The sequence below is a fragment of the Glycine soja genome, chromosome 9, assembly GCF_004193775.1.
Source record: "Glycine soja cultivar W05 chromosome 9, ASM419377v2, whole genome shotgun sequence".
Taxonomy (NCBI): domain Eukaryota; kingdom Viridiplantae; phylum Streptophyta; class Magnoliopsida; order Fabales; family Fabaceae; genus Glycine; species Glycine soja.
The window spans coordinates 18,349,505-18,367,595 of NC_041010.1; the positions used below are offsets into that span (position 1 = coordinate 18,349,505).

At 37.2% G+C, this 18,091-nt stretch overlaps 1 non-coding gene across 1 annotated transcript; it reads right to left on the reverse strand.

Moving 5' to 3' along the window:
- Positions 1–13,397: 13,397 nt before the first annotated feature.
- On the reverse strand, positions 13,398–13,504 carry LOC114369008. The gene has a single exon (XR_003657470.1). It is a non-coding gene; the product is annotated as a small nucleolar RNA R71 (small nucleolar RNA).
- Between the last annotated feature and the right edge of the window lie 4,587 nt (positions 13,505–18,091).

The following is an 18,091-nucleotide window of genomic DNA, read 5'->3' on the forward strand; positions in this document are numbered from 1 at the left end:
GAAAGGAACCAAATATTTACCATAACTTTATTTTGCAGAACGAATAAACTAGTAGCAATTGCCTCCTAAATCCAGCAACAATAATACAATTAGACAAGTTTACAACAAAAATAACATTTTTCAGTCAATTAAATTGATTTCTTAAGGTTTAGTGAAGCCAATTAATTCAATTCACTTCCATCCTCAATATCACTGATGATTAGCTATACAGGGAAAAAGCTTTCACTTACAATCAAAACATTTCTTTTGTTCCTAAAGTGTAAAGCATGTGCCTAGGCATAGAATTGAATATAGGATTAGGAACCCAACTTCTTTGGTGGAAATATCTAAATATTTCATAAGTGTAAAGGACTGGTCTACCCCATTTGAATTTGTGAAGGACAAAGCAGCTATATGGAAAGCCTTTTTCCTTTTCTCATCTTTATAATGTGCATGGCAAGATGAAAAGGATCAAACGTATTTCATTTCCCTCTCTCAACTTGCTTTTATGCATTCCAAATGCAGCTTGGTATTTGTGTATAAATACAACTTTTGAAACAAAAGGCCAACCTTAGGCAATAAAGGGGGAATTTATCAGTAATTAGTAGCATTTTTTACATACCTCAAGATAAGAAGGTGTGTTTCCAACAGAATCAGCCTTTGTCTTCCCATGCAACCAAGCTTCCCTGTTACAACCAAACACATGAAAAGAATATTTCCCATTACTGAAAGCCATGTAATAAAAAAAATTGAGAAAAAGAAAGCCATCTTTTACTGCCTTAATTATTTATTATAACCCCCTTTTAATTAATTATTGTGTTGATTGAGATATCTCTATTTTTAAGGTGGATTTTGGAAAATATCAAACTCTTGTCTCTTTCAATGGTACGTGGGAGTATGTGTGACATCCTGGAAATTTCTACCCGGAATTTTTGTAAACGGTGCATTTTGGATGGTTATATATATATATATATATATATATATATATATATATATATATATATATATATATATATATGAGTATTATTCAGTGTATGTATATATGTATATACTCCTGGTAGAAGTAAGTATATTGGGGAAAAGATACGCGGATTAGGCTAATTAACAAAGAGAAATCCATAACTGGATGGTAATAGGTTAATTCTCCATTAATTAGTCTAAAAATCATCGTTTTGCGTGCAACTTAAAACGCGAGGGACTGGAACTAGAGGAATGGCACGCAAACCGAGGCAGGATTTTGGCATTTCAAAAGGTCAGATTTTTCTCTTCATGTGGCTGAACATGAGTCACAACAAGAGAAAAAGTGGGCCCTTTTGCTCCACTCAAATGGAGACATGTGGCATAGCTTAAAATAAAATAATAGAAAAGAGAAAAGCCTTTTTAAACCAAAAAGTAACACTCTCTCTCCTCACTCAGCCCCAAAATTTCAGAAAGCTCTTTCCTCTCTCTCTCACGTTGCCATTCTCTTCTTCTTCCTCCACCATTGAAGCTCCAACAAAGCTCCAACCTTTGGTAGCCATTTCTGCTCCAAATCGCGAAAGGAAGGCATTTTCGGAGTCGTGAAGCGCATCTCTACGTGTGGGACTTCGAAATTTCAGGTTTGGGTAGACTTCTTCTCACCTAAATTTTCGTGGGTATGGAGCTTTGGGAGATATGATGGGTAGTTTTACTTGGTTTATGCTTTGTGATAGTTATCTGTGAAGAGATTTGTTGAAAGCATGTTGAACTTGCCATGTTTGGTGTGAGTCAAGCTTACCCATTCTGTTTTAGGGTTTTTATGATGATGCTTGTGATGTTTGTGTGCTGAAATTGCTTATGGAAAACTGTTAGAGATGAAGGGTAGAGTTAACTTAGGATTAGAAAGTGAGAATGTGGTGTTATGAGTGGAAAAAGAGTGAGGCTTTGAGAGTTGGAAGGCTAAATCTGGATTCAGTGGTAAATAGAGGTTAAAATGAGTTAATCCTAGTTTGAAATGTCATTTAGGACTTATGAGAAAGCTTGGGCTGTGCAAGAGAGAAAAACAAATGACCAAAGTGAAGGCAAGAGCCATTTCTAGGGTAAAATTGGGTGTTGAGGAGTCAAATTTTGATTCGGTAGAGTTTTCGTCGTAAAACCAGTTTGAGCAAGTTTAGATTGATGATATAGACTTGTTTGAGGTGAGAGTTTGCTCCAAATTTACCCCATGCTCATTTTCACTTCTCAAACCTTGAAAAATCCACTAAATTGAGGGGTTTTGGATACCTAGATTTTGAGTTGCTTTGGTCTGAAGTTTGTACTTGGTTTAGACATGATTGATACATGATTTGGGACTTGTAGGATTCAATTTGGGCAAAATTGGATGAGGGAGAGTGTGATTTCGAAAATCTGCACTTATGCAGAATTTTGCTGTCAAATAGGTGCAGCAGAATTTTGGCTTTGTGCAGAAAATGTTATGTATTTGCTGGTTGTGGAAAGAGTAGTACAGATTGGGCTTTGGACATTTTCTAGCAGATCCCAACGGTCATAATGTAGATTTATGTGTTAGAGACTTCCAGTAAAATTTTCGAGTCGATCCAACGGTTAACAAATTGGAACGAAGAGAATGTTACTGGGGTATTTGTATGTGAAAAGCTGTGATATTGGTTGGTGTTGTGGGCAGAGTTTTCTGCCTTTGCCTATTTTGCTTGGTTTTGTTAGTTCTTGATGATTGGATGTGGAATTACTTGGATGTTGTGGAAGCTTGGGAGGATTGATGGGGACCCGGCGTTGAGAGGAACGAGGATAAGGGCTACGTGGGAGTACGTGAGCTCAGTTGGAGGTGGGCAACAGGGGATGGTGGGTTTATACGTGATTTGTGGATGTGGAGAATTGTTTTGCACCATCGCCCGACCGCCACCTAGTACCACATGTGATGGGTACCCCATAATCCTACAAGCTTGAAATGAGGAAGTGTGGAAGGGTGAGACTTCCTACTTTTATTCGTTGACCACAGAGTGGTACCTGGAGATATGTCGTGGGGATCAGGAGACCTTGGGGACGTCAGGTGGGGTGCTATTGCCCAAAACCAAGTTTGACCAATCCCGACCCAACCCGGGCATAGTCAGTCAGTGAGAACCTGTGATGTACCTAAACATGCATGCTCCTGGCAGTCAACCGATAAAAGAACAAAGACCACAAAGCAGGGAGGCTTGTGTGGTGGCTGGCCAGCAATGAGTCTTGAGTGAGATTTGGGATATGGCCTCTGGTAATCGATTACCAAGGGTAGGTAATCGATTACAAGGCTTAAAAGTGAATACAGGAAGCTAAGATGGCCTCTGGTAATCGATTACCAAGGGGTGTAATCGATTACCAGGCTTAAAAATGAGATCAAGAAGCTAAGAGGGCTTCTGGTAATCGATTACCAAGGAGTGTAATCGATTACCAGGCTTAGAAATGAAGGCAGCATGTTTTGGAGGCCTCTGGTAATCGATTACCAGGCTGTGTAATCGGTTACACAGAGGAACATGCCACTGGTAATCGATTACCAGTTATGTGTAATCGATTACACAGTGCATTTTTGCAGGTTTCATGTCCTGAGGCTATGTAATTTGAGTTTGGCCTCTGGTAATCGATTACCAAGGTTGTGTAATCGATTACCAGAGATGAAAAGCCTTGAGATACCCCTTTTACTTGCATGTAGTGGTTATGGGACGCATTGTGTTGCTACCGCAGTTAGATCTCTCGTGAAAGAGTCTACCCCTTTCTTTTCTTTCTTGTAGATCGTGATGGCGGCACAACTAATCCATGACCGAGTGGAGATGGAGTGCCTAGAGGGAGCTTGGGAGACCCTCGAAGGCAATGTGAGGTGCCGATTTCGGGGCACGATTCGATTCACGACTACTTCATTGGTGCATCCAAATGAACCCGCGCGTACGCTTCAGCGCACTGTGGAGTGGATACTACCCACGCCTACACCATACCATCTCGTGGAGCCAGTCCAAGTGATCGAGGTGACGTCATCCGAGGAAGACCCTGAGGAGGATCCTAAGGAGCTACCTCCTGAGCCTGCTGTGGATGCTCTTGACTTTCTAGAGGGTGATGAGGACCCACTCCCTGAGGTGGATTCTCCCGAGGACGTCATGTCGGCATCTGAGGCAGACTCTACGGAGGATAGTGGCCCTGGAGAGATGGCGATCAGTGGAGGCTCTTCATCATAGTAGACAGCTCATTGGATTAGTTTTATATACTTTTGAGGGTGGGTGTATCTAGGACTGACTATTAGGTTTACTCTTTTATTTTTGTATGGGTAGACCTATTGTATAGGAATTTGATGATTGTATACATGTGGTTGAAGCCACCACTGTGGACACCTTTGCTCTGGATGACACTATGTATTTTGTAAAACTCCCATATTTTGGACAGCTTTAAATGATGAATGTATTTATGTGTAATCTTGTTATTTGAAAAGAAAGCATTAGCAAACTTCATTTGCAAAAGAGTTTACCGATCGTATTTTGTTTTATTATTTTCACGTGACGACCTAAAGTAATGGCTGGTATACTCTTCCTTTTGAAACAACAAAATAGTTTAGAGATTACGAGTGGTAAGAAAGAAATGACTCCGAATAGAGTTGTGAACTGGCCATTCCGGACTCTATAGTGAGGATTTTCCTTCTGAACCTAATTATTGTGAAAAGAGAAAGAAATGAAAAAGAAAAAGAAGAAAAAAAAATTTACCATGGTTTTTGTTATTTAAATCATTACTATTAAACCAGTCATTATTTTGGGGACGCCACAGTATGTGTGTGGGTTACTTTTTTACTCCCTTTTCACCCACTAGAAGAGAGTATATTATTACCCCATCATGGAGATTGAATGCTCATGATTTGTGGATAAACAGAACAAAGCAAACTGAAATGGTTTATTTGTTTTGTATTTTTTTGGGCCTAACCATGTTTGCATGTGAGGTTGAGAGAGAGAAAGGAGATTGAAAAGAACAAAGAGAGAGAACTGCTCATGTGAATAAGACATGCATGAATTGCTTCGATTTGTATTTGTATTTTTGTAGCATGACTGTCGGAGAAACATAGAATGGAATATATATATATATATATATATATATAAAATAAAAAAAAGTGAAACATTAAAAAAAATTCCTTACAACATGATCATAACTTTAAAAATATCACTTTCTACGAAAACAAATATGTTGTCAGTATCATTCAAAACATGTTGCGTGAGACAGAAAGAACACAAACTAGAAAGCATATGTTTTTAGAAATAGTCCCAGTAAGACATGGGAAGGAACTAAGGGATTTAATACTAAGAAATGCTAGCCAATGAATGAATAATTAATACCCTTGTCAGACATGACTTCCTTCTCTGTCCTCCACCTGAGACCAATTGATGCAATCCTCCCTAGGAAGGGATCAGTCACTAGAGCCATGAGCAAGAGGCTCCAAGAGGATTAGGCTAGAGCTGCTGAAGAAGGCCCTAGGGTTCTCATGAACCTCAAGGTAGATTTCTGAGCCCATAGGCCAAGGTTGGGTCCAATTAGACTAGGATGTCATTATATTTGGTCCTTGTATTTAGGACTCCATAATGTTGGTAGGGTACCCTAGAAATATAGGATTTTTCAGCCCTTGTATTACAGGGCACCTAGACTAGTTTTTGTATTAGGGGTAGTTTTGTAATTTCACATGCACTAAGTGAATATTTGATGTGTGTGTTGGGAAATAAATTTAATTGAATTGATAGAAGCCTAATCCAATTAAATTTTAGAGGGGGGGGGGGTGAGCATTTGCTTACTACACCTCATTGTCACATCATATAGTCACACTTTGTGCATGCCCTTCATGCTTTTGATGTCTCATGACACCTAAGCACACTTAGTAGAGAATCTTGGAATTGATCTTGGATTAGTGGGCTGAACCATAACTAAAATTCACTAATCATAATTAGTGAAATTTTGGGTCCAAAGTTTGGCTCCACAAATTCAAGTGAAATTTGAATTTCCCTCCAATTTTGTGTGACACTTGGGCTATAAATAGAGGTCATCTGTGTGCATTTTTTCAACTTTGATCATTTGAAAATTAAACTTCATATTTCAGAGCTCTTTTAGAGCACAAAATTTTGTGCTCTTCTCTTCCTCTCCCTTCATTCATCTCCTTCTTCCTCCAAGCTCTTATCCATGGCCTCCTATGGTGGCGAGCTTCTTCTAAACTCATCTTCTCCTTGAAGTGGTGTCTCCTCTCTCTCTTCCTTCTCCATTCCGTTGTCATTCATCTTCAAAGAAGCAAAGGAATCTATTGATGAAGAAGATCCTAGGCCTACAAGCTCCAATGGAGCTTACATCACCAATCTAATAGCAAAATGCAATTTATCAGATACAAATTATCAAATATAGATTCACAAACTCCTGGTGTGTGAGGTGCCAAGTAAAAAGCTCCAAGTTGATCAGGCAAGAAATGATAAAACATCTTAAAAAAGAGAGGATGCAGTGCTCTATAGAATGGCCCCAACTAGTTCACCTTCCACAGGACAATGCATTGTAGTTCTGGAAGTACACATCATATTTGTAATTAATAATAATGATAATATGTACTTAGTCTTAGTTTCCATCAGCAAAAAGACTACAAGTTTAGTTCAATTCTTAGGAGAAATAATGAAAAGAAAATAAATTTACCCAAAAAGAATGAAAAAAAAAATATTGTGATTATACAAGACAAATTTGCAGGTATGTTAGTTTGACTCCACCCCACCAATGTCATTCTTATATAGGCATGACACACACGAGATACCTTATCTAAAGATTCTTTTTCTTTCTCATATGCCAAAACATGTAAAAAAAATTTATGGAGAGGTGATTGGATCTCACTTTCTTAATGAATTTTTTACACCAAAATCTGATGTGTGTACCCTCAACAAATTGTCATGATATTTAAAGGGAAAAAAGTGTGAATTAAATTTATTTATAAATAAAATACATCAACTGAATTGAAACAAAACCAAGCTAATTGCAACCCTTGGATTTACAATTCATGCCCCTTCCTCCTCCCCCCACAAAAAATAATAGTAATAAACTTACCCAAAATCCGTAGCAGGAATATTAGACTCATCCACTTCAATTCTTACATACGTCAAATTCTTCAAGCCGCCTAAGAAGTTTGCGAGTAAATTGATTGCAAACTTCTGCAAATGTGCTGGGTCCACACAACAGATAAATGACATTACCCAGAGGCCTCATGTATACACCATCTTCCCTAAGCTTAGCTTCTCTAGAAGTGGTCTTGCATACAACGATCCATACATGTGTATAACTTTATTTAGAAGAAAACCTCGTGAAGGATCAATAAGTGCTCAAAATTAATGGTTTATTTGTACATTTTACCCATGAAAAAGTTAAAAACTTTTTGTGACAAAACAAGAATTTGAAAATAAAAAACTGCAGGTAACAGAAGGATGCATGACCAATTATTACACATCGGATTGTAGTTCACGACCCTCGTTAAGTCTGGCATATCTTAGTACCACCAAGAAATATTTTGTCAATCTACAACTTGCTAAAATCAAAACCATCTTTTCTCAAGAGATTCTTTTTACCTCTTGTTATAGTTTTTTAGGGGAATTTAATATCATAACTACCAAAACTACAGTAGTAGCAAAGCAGTATAAACACTACCAGATATTACTTGCAATCGTCACTTATTTCAAAACATACTAACTCTTGTATGACATAGTTGTACATAAATTAAGCATATTAAGCTTTCTAATAGAGGAATTCAGGAACACAAGATGCACAAAACTATTGAAAAGGGGAAAGGATAAAGTTGATAAATTTATACTCGACATTATTGCCTTCTGCTTTTAATTCCAAGGCACACAAAGTTCCCAAAGCAACTACTCTTTGAATTGCAAGGTATGATGAAATCCGGTGAACCATTTTATCATCCCATAACTACAAATGCAAAATAAAAGTTTGATCAAATGAACACTACTCTATAGTGAACAATAACATACTTTATTAAGGCAGCAGGCAACCATATTGAATTTCATATGAAAAGCTTCCACTGCTAACCAAAACAAGAGTATACATCACTTTTATTATGTCATCAAAACACTGTCCAGGAACTTTGCTTCCCATGAACACAATACTAGTATGACCAAAAATAATGAGCAAATTAATATTGATAGAACCTCGTGTTTTATTAAAAAAAATAATAGATTTCCCCTTTAAATATAGTGCCTAACTTGTAGTACTTCAAGGGGGTCTGCACCTCCCAATGCACAAAGACTCCAATGCTCTCACAACTGACAGGATGACCTCTTCTCTCTTCACTTCCCTTTTTATCTATATAGCAAACATGCTTTATTCCTTCAACCAACTAACCTAACTAACTAACTACTGGGGGTATCTATCATAGATTCATGTCAATTGCTTAAAATACAGATGGTGATAAAAAAAATACCATTGCCTTCACAAGAAATCATGCAGTATATTTTCAGGCATTGGTTTACAAACGTACAAGAGCACTCAGAAAATCTACAATCAAGAATAAGCAATCATTTCAAGCTACTTAATAGTTTGTATAGGTTGATAAATCAAAAAGGAAATCAAGTTGGAAATTAAGAAAATAATTTTCATTAGATAATCAAATTATGATGGAAAGCAGCCAGCAAAAATGATACGTTAGTTGTCAGTAATATTAGTATAATCACAAATCCATTCCATCGGCACCAAAACCTAATAAAACAGGAGTTTCAGACTTTCTATTTCTACTAGCCAACCTGCAGAAGAGAAGTCTTCCAAAAAAACTTGCAATACCTTTGAGTCTCCAATAAATGAATCAAAAATAGCATTTGTTGCCAAGGTGACAGCCAATGGTATAATTTCACCAGTCATCAGCTTCCCAAAGCAAGCTATATCTGGTACACAATGGATTAGCTCCACCGTAGTCTGTGAGAAGAAATATAAACTACTGATCAAACAAATGAACTAATGAAGAATATTAAAAATAGTTTTGTAAATAAGAGAATAGCAGTCACTGAGAGAAATCACCTCTACTCCCAAACGCCAAAAGCTAGATTACTGGAATTTTTCTACTTCGACACTCTTTAACAAGCACACGCTGAAAAGCTGGATCAACCATATGCATTCCACCAGCACCTTGTATAACTTCATAACAACTCAGGCGCCAAATGAGATGGTCAATGTCCAGAAAAGGTGAAAATAAGTTAATTAGAATATCCAGAGAGCTACTGAAACAATTTATAGAAAGAAGATATAGGAACCTTGAAAAAAAACACTTGCATGAAAGACCTAGAACCACTCTCATTCACATTTCACACAGGTAATTGTGCTACTGTGGGCATAATTTAGATAAGTACTTTGATGTGTTATCATGTTGAAGTGTGTAAAGTGAGAAACTTTTCTTCTTAGTTTCATGTACTGGACTAATATAAGATCAATAGGATTACATTATTAAGGGTACATGAGGTGATACTAAAAATAAAATGGTACTATAATCTGCAAAAGAAAAATCTCAAAATATCTTGCCTGGTTCCATAATTAATGCTCCAACATTATTTGACCCTCTAAATCCAAATAATACTTTTGATATGTAAGATTAATAAACTGTAGCAAGCTCAGACTTATCTCTGCCCTTGTGAAATATTTCATCAGGTCAGGCAAAGACTGTGAAAGCATCAACAATAAAACAAAAATGAGTCTTGCCAAATGTTGATCATATAAAAAAAAAAAGAGAATTCCCACATCCTGCAAACACAAATGTTAAGTGAATTTAACTAGTAAAAAACAAATCAAATCGAACAAAATAATGTACCATTCAGTGATAGAACAGCGATTTTGAAAATGTCAACTCTCAAGCTAAGATAGATTGAACCTAATTCCTAATCTCAAACCACCTTTCCGTGCAAGTATATCATTCATATCTAATGTGAACTATTTTTTTGCTTCGTATAGTTCGGTGTAATAATTGATTGATACATTTTAAGGGGTCATAGACTTATAGTAACATATTGAGAGATTTTATATCCCACTCATAAATTCCTGATTTCATAGGACAAGCAATCATTTTAATTCATCTGTTTTGGTAATATGGCATAAACCTTTTATCCTATTCAAGGAGACTTTTAAAAATTATTAAAAAAGGGCAAAGTTTTTAAAATTTTGTAAAAATTAAATCAATTAAGAACAAAAACCAATAGTGATTAGTGACATATCAATAATATTTATGAGTTTTGTACTGTCCAGGACCCACAAAATCTATGTGACATCCTATTTGGCATTTAGAGACATGTGTCAACTTTTCACGTTAGCCCTGCTACAAGAGCGCAGACGCCTGGCCCTTAGCAACCGGGCTCACCAACAAGCAGGTTATCTCTAACCTACCTAATATTCAAGTATATTTGAATATCTTATTTATTGGCAGGTATTTAATTTTCTATAACATCACATTATCTACAAGGTACGATTATCTTCTCCCTTTTATCTATAAGCAAATGTTTATCTCTAACATTATCTACAAGCTCTCGGCTATTATCTACAAGGCTACAACAGCCCCTACAAACAAGGACCAGCAATCACTCTCAACTAATATAAATATAGGTTCCATCAAACCCCTTTACACAACATTTGATCACACACTCAGCACACGGCAACAAGCCTATGCCCCTTTCTCTCTTGCTCATACGAGCCTTACTTTAGCATATACTTGCTTTACTTTCCTCACTCGTATTCTTACTTGAACGCCAGAGTCCTTTGTCTTGCAAGTCCCCATTCCTGTCAAAGGTATCTCTCCAAGCCGACGTGTGAAGTTTGGGACCCCAATCAACCACATTCACCCCAACATGTCACGGTTCTAGATTTTGGTAAGAACATTTGGCTCCCACCGTGGGGCCACAGTAAAACATATCCCGCAGTCTCTCGCCAATCCTCTCACACACATCCATGGTTAGGACTCGATCTGGCCTCATACGTGAGCCGTTGATGTGTCATTATTTTCTCCTATTTCTTAACCTTTTTTGTCACCATTTTAATTACTGATTAGCCTTAATTGTCAAATTAATTATGCAGTTTTATCATTTGGGCCTACTTGACTAATTTTGTGTTTTTAATTTAATTTTAGGAGAATTATAAGCAATTGGGCTTGAATGCGGAATTGGGCTTGGACTGGAAGAGAGCAGACAATTTTATTTTATCAAATCTTATCTTATCGAGATTTTATTACATCTAGATTTCATTTCGTCCAGATTTTATTCCATCCAATCTTATCTTATGTTGTCCAGATTTTATTTTATTTATGGGCTTGGACTTAAAACAGATTTGTAAGCTTTTGGACTGAGGACCTATATAACAACACCAGGGTTTTAGTTTAGACAGTTTTTTTGGAGAGGAGAATAATTTTAGGGTTTTAGAATTCCAATTTTTACTATTCATGCACACTGTTCACGTATAATAAAATTCGTTTTCTGCAATTTCGTTTCTCCTTCAATCTACAATTTTGTTTTCTACTGATTAATGGAAGGCTAAGTCTCCAGGATTGTTTTCTCTTGAGGATCAAGCACAGCTCTCTTTGAGGTTTTGTTATTACTATTGAATTCTGATCAGTTTTTCCTCTTCACTAATTAATCTGTATTTGTTTCTATTAATCCATGCATGCTTAGTGCTTGATTAATTGTCTCTGCGCTTAATTTACGTTCATGCTTAATGATCAGTTTCATTCATGATTAATTGGTGTATGTGTTGCTTAATCACATAATGACATCCTTATGTTAATTTTCGCTTAGTAATTTAATTTAGGGTTGGATTAAGTGGTTGAACGGATTAAGGATAAAGTCTCATAACCTAGGATAAGAGACTTGCTTGTGAATCAAGGGGAAACAACATGTTTTAATTCTATTATTTTCTAATTCAAATTTGCTTGCTGTTTAATTTACAAACCCCCCCCCCCCCAATTCGTTACTGTTCTATTACTATCTGTTATGAACGTTTGGTTGACCATTGCTCGTTGGGAGATGACCTAGGATCACTTCCTAGATACTGCATTTTTAATGTTTATTTGATTCGGGTACGGCCTCGATCAAATTTGGTGTCGTTGTCGGGGAGCAGTGGTCCAAAGGTTCATAATAGTGTTTAGTTGTTTTGAGTCTAGCTCTGTTGTTTAGTGTGTGAGTGTGTGTTGTTTTGTTTTGTGTAGTGTTCTGTTTCGCATTTCATTCGCGTCCCCTGTTTAGCGCTTCCCAGTTTCAGTTGCTCACAAAATTGCGACTGATTTTTGTGTAATGCTGATTTTTTTTGTGTAATGTTGTGAACAGTGTTTAGCGATTGAACTAGCGACTAATTTTGCAATTTAATTGGCGATTTTTGTTTTGATAGCTAGAGTTGTTATTTTTGGCTGATTTTTTGTGTGGTAGTTTCTTTTGGTCCATATTTTGTGTGAAAAATACCAGAAGCACTTGGTGTGGCTGAATTTGAGAGAGGCAAAAATTTTGGGGAGTTGTTTTTAGCAAAACTTAAAACGGCCATAACTTTTGTTCCGGTTATCAGAATGACTATTATTATATATGCATTTGGGGTAGAAGAAAATTTCCCATGTCGTGGAAACTGACCTGTGTTTTTAAACTTGAAAAATCAGCCGTTTACTAAGTTTTTTTATTTTTTTAGTATTATTGTCTTATTTTTCTAAACTTTCCCTAGGCAGTTTTCGTAGTTATACTTTGAATTTTTGTCTGAACATTTTTGTGCTATCTTTTCATGATGTTAGGGTGTTGCTCACAAAATTTCAACTCATTTGGATATCGTTTGACTATAGTTGTAGTTTTAACCCTCCCCTGGTGCTTGTTTGAGAACACATTATTTGTTGCATATAGTGCATGACTAGAGGCAATCCAAGTGATTTAAAACCCTTTGATCCTGAAATAGATAGAACCTTTCATAGATTAGTTAGGCATAGTGTGCATCCTGATCATTCTGTGCATTTTGAGCATTCTGAGTATTCTGTTGCTGGTGATTCTGAATATTCTGATTTTGAGCATTCAACTACTAATTTTCATACTGAGAACATGGCTCAACCTCCACCTCGTGAGAGGACTCTTAGGGAGATGGCTGCACCTGATTTCACTTACGAAAGCTTGTGCATTCAATATCTTGATGAGGGTGTTCCATATGTTCTCAAGACTGGACTAATACATTTGCTGCCCAAGTTTCATGGTCTTGCAGGTGAAGATCCTCATAAGCATCTTAAGGAGTTCCATATTGTTTGTTCCACCATGAAGCCCCCTGATGTCCAAGAAGATCATATCTTTCTAAAGGCTTTTCCTCATTCTCTGGAGGGAGTGGCAAAAGATTGGCTATACTACCTTCCTCCCAGGTCCATTTTCAGCCAGGATGACCTTAAAAGGGTGTTCTTGGAGAAATTCTTCCCTGCATCTAGGACCACTGCCATCAGAAAGGACATTTCAGGCATCAAGCAACTTAGTGGAGAGAGCTTGTATGAGTATTGGGAAAGATTCAAGAAATTGTGTGCAAGCTGTCCTCACCACCAGATTTCTAAGCAACTCCTTCTTTAATATTTCTATGAGGAACTTAGCAACATGGAGAGGAGTATGATTGATGCTGCCAGTGGTGGAGCCCTTGGTGATATGACCCCTACTGAGGCTAGGAATTTGATTAAGAAGATGGCTTCCAACTCCCAACAATTCAGTGCAAGAAATGATGCTATTGTCCTTAGAGGAGTCCATGAGGTGGCCACAGATTCATCTTCATCTACTGAAAATAAAAAGCTTGAGGGAAAACTTGATGCCTTGGTCAACCTAGTAACTCAGTTGGCCATGAATGAGAAATCTGCACATGTTGCAAGAGTCTGTGGTCTATGTTCTTTTGCAGATCACCATACAGATCTTTGTCCTTCTTTGCATCAATCTGGAGTCAATGAGCAACCTGAAGCTTATCCTGCAAACATTTATAATAGACCCCCTCAGCAGCAAAACCAACAACAGCAGAATAATTATGATCTTTCAAGCAACAGATACAATCCAGGTTGGAGAAATCATCCAAATCTGAGATGGGCAAGTCCTCCACAACAACAACAGCCTGTCCCTTCTTTCCAGAATGCTACTGGTCCAAGCAAGCCATATGTTCCTCCTCCAATATAGCAGCAGCAACAGCAGCAGTCACAACAAAGACAATAAGCAACTGAGGCTCCTCCTCAACCTTCCTTAGAAGAGTTAGTGAGGCAAATGACCATTCAGAATATGCAATTTCAGCAAGAGACAAAAGCCTCCATTCAGAGTCTGACAAATCAGATGGGGCAGATGGCTACTCAGTTGAACCAAGCTTAGTCCAAAAATTCTGACAAATTGCCTTCACAAACTGTGCAAAATCCGAAAAATGTGAGTGTCATCACCTTGAGGTCTGGCAACCAAATTCAAGTGCCTCCACCAGTAACAGCACCTGCACCTAAACCTATCAAGCTTCATTCTACATCTGAAAAAGAGGATAAGATAGTTGAACAAAAGAGAAAGCTTCCTAACAAAAATTTTCATGCAGGTGGACCTTCTAGTAATTCTGACTTACCGCAGCCTCTTATCCCTCTTCCATTCCCACCTAGAGCAATTCCAAACAAAAAAAATGGAAGAAGCAGAAAGGGAGATCTTGGAGACCTTCAGGAAAGTGGAGGTGAACATACCTCTGCTAGATGTCATCAAGCAGATTCCAAGATATGCCAAGTTTCTAAAGGAGTTGTGCACCCACAAAAGGAAGCTCAAAGGCAATGAAAGGATTAGCATGGGCAGAAATGTGTCAGCATTGATAGGTAAATATGTTCCTCACATTCCTGAGAAATGTAAGGACCCAGGTACTTTTTGTATACCTTGCATTATTGGGAACAGTAAATTTGAGAATGCTATGCTAGATCTAGGAGCATCAGTTAGTGTCATGCCTCTGTCCATTTTCAATTCTTTATCTCTTGGACCTTTGCAATCTATAGATGTGGTGATTCATTTGGCAAATAGAAGTGTTGCTTACCCCGCAGGTTTCATAGAGGATGTGCTGGTTCGGGTTGGTGAACTTATTTTTCCTGATGATTTTTATGTTCTTAATATGGAAGAGGGATTTTCACATGGTTCAGTTCCAATTATTTTAGGCAGGCCATTTATGAAAATAGCCCGAACCAAGATAGATGTTTATGTTGGAGCATTGTCTATGGAATTTGGTGATATTTCTGTTCATTTTAACATTCTTGATGCCATGAAACATCCATCTGATGATCATTTTATTTTTCATGCTGAGATAATTGATCAGATCGTTGATGATTATATGTTTGATTTTGATTCTGTTCTTCATGGTAGGAAACATCCATTTTTATCTGATCTGCATACTTGTCATTCCTTATGCATCTGTAGAAGCTAAGACTTTGTCTTTGATCTTTTGATGATGATCGTGATGATTTGATGAAAATGCGCTTCTCAAGTTTAATTCAAGACTATGATCCAAGATTACAAGATACAACATCAAGAAGATCTCTAGTATTTTAGGAAGGGAATTCCTAATTGAAATAGAAAAGGTTTGGCCTAGAAATTTAAGTTAAAAAGTCTTTTTCAAGAGATTTACTCTCTGGTAATCGATTACCAGTGGCCAAAATGGTTTACAACAGCTATTAAAAATTTGAATTCAAATTTTACACTGTGTAATCGATTACACAACATTGGTAATCGATTACCAGTAGTTAATAAACGTTTTAATTCAAATTTTAAAGCCTGTAATCGATTACACAAATCCTGTAATCGATTACCAGAGGAGATTTTCAAAAAATTATTTCCAAGAGTCACATCTTTTCAAATGGTTTTTACATGGCCACCAAAGGTCTATTTATATGTGACTTGGAACACGAATTTGCTTAGAGCTTTTCATAGCAAAAAGTCTTATTCTCTCAAAGAGCAAAAACATTTTATCCTCTTAAGAATTCCTTGGCCAATACACTTGCAATTCAATAAGGAATTAATTGAGTGCTCAGATTGTACAATCTATCTCTTGCAAGAGAGATTTATTCTTCTCTTCTTTCTAAATTCTCAAAATGATGCAATCCTACCACGCAAGGGCATTGGATAGAAAACTCCAAGTAGATTGGGCCAGAGATGCAAGAGAAGGCCCTAGGGTTCTTATGAGCCTTAGGGTAGATTTCGGGCCCATGGGCTAAGTACGAGCCCACTTATCTTTGTAAATATTAGATTAAGGGTTCATTAATTTTGGGCCTTGTATTTAGGGCTCTATAATGTAGGTAGGGTACCCTAGAAATATAGGATTTTTCAGCCCTTGTATTTTAGGGCACCTAGACTAGTTTTGTATTAGGGGTAGTTTTGTAATTTCACATGCACTAAGTGGATATTTGATGTGTGTGGTTGGAAATAAATTTAATTGAATTGGTAGAAGACTCCAAGTAGATTTGGCCAGAGATCCAAGGGAAGGCCCTATGGTTCTCATGAGCCTTAGGGTAGATTTTGAGCCCATGGGCTAAGTATGAGCCCGCTTATCTTTGTAAATATTAGAATAGGTTTTTTCCTTCGTTTAGGCCTTGTATTTTGGCCATTCTAGTAGTATAGGGTTTTAGCCTTGTATTTCGAGGCATTTTGAGTAGTCTTTGTAGTAGGGACTTTTTTTTGTATTTTCATGTATTTTGTCATGGGGGTGAGCTTGGCTATTATAGGGGGTGTGTAGCTAAGTTCTAGCTTCTCATCTCTAGGAGGTGAGCTTAGCTATTAGAGAGGTGTGTGTAGCTAAGCTCTAGCTTCTTTAGGAATCTTTTCAAGGAAGCTTCTCAAGGAGGTGAGCTTAGTTATTAGAGGGGGGTGTGTAGCTAAGCTCTAGTTTCTCAAAGAAGTTTTCTCAAAGAAGCTTCTCAAGGAAGTTTTCTCAAGAAAGCTTCTCAAGGAAGCTACCTAGTCTATAAATAGAAACATGTGTAACACTTGTTGTAACTTTGATGAATGAGAGTCTTGTGAGACACACTTCAAAGTTCCACTTCTCTCCCTCTTTTATTCCTTCAATTTCGTGCTCCCCCCTCTCTCTTTCTCTCCCTCTTTCTTTTCCTCCATTGAAGCATCCTTCCAAGCTTCTTATCCAAGGCTCATCTTGGTGGTGAAGCTCCTTCTTCCATGGCTTATTCCCTAGTGGATGGCGCCTCCTTTCACCTCTTCTCCTTTGTCTTCCGATGCATCTCCATGGTGGAAAATCACCATTAAAGGACCTCATTGAAGCTCAAAGATCCAGCCTTCATAGAAGCTCCACAAGCAAGCTTCCATCAAGTGGTAATCAGAGCACAAGAGCTTCAAGTAGGTGCTCCTTAAACGTCCATTAATGTTTTGCTTTACCTTCTCTTCCATTGTTTTTTCTTCATTTTTTCTCCATGTATCTCCTCAAATGTCTTGTGCTAAATGTTGTTAACATGATTCTTTAGAGTTTTCACCGATTAAACTTGCTATAGAAGCTAGATTTTATTTTCTATGGTTCAAATTTCTTGTTCTTGTTCTTGAACCATGAATTGTGTTGAGTTTAGGTTCCTTTGAGTTTTGTGTTGTTATTTTTTGTGGCTGAAACCTAAACCATAAAATTCTTACAAAAATATTAAAGTAGAAGAAAACCTCAAAAATCTAGAGTGACTTGTTCACCTATTGTAGTTTTGTCATAGAAGTCATGTCTAGTCATGAAACTTGTCACATAAGATTTCTTATGTTGTGCTGAATTTTATTTTCGTGTTTCTTTGTCTAACTCATTTGCTCATGAGTGTATGAAATTATTTTAGCCTATTATTTGATTTGAGTCAAATCTTTCATGTTAATTAGTCCTTAGCATGTTCATGAAAAATTCTTAGAGAGTCTTTGATTGTGAACCTTTTCTTGAACTTTTAGGTTTTCTTATGATTGTGTCTATTGTGAATTTGAGTTTTGGTGATTGAATTGCTGGCTGAAATGTTGATCCTAAGTGAATATTGAACTCCTAAAACTGTGGTAAACAATCCTAGTGAGTTCAACATACATAGGAAGGTTGAAAGTAAGCCCAAGGCAATCAATATACCATGCTTAAAAAACAAAATCGCTGGTGCTGGCAGCTTGGACATACAAACTTGTAAAAATTATTG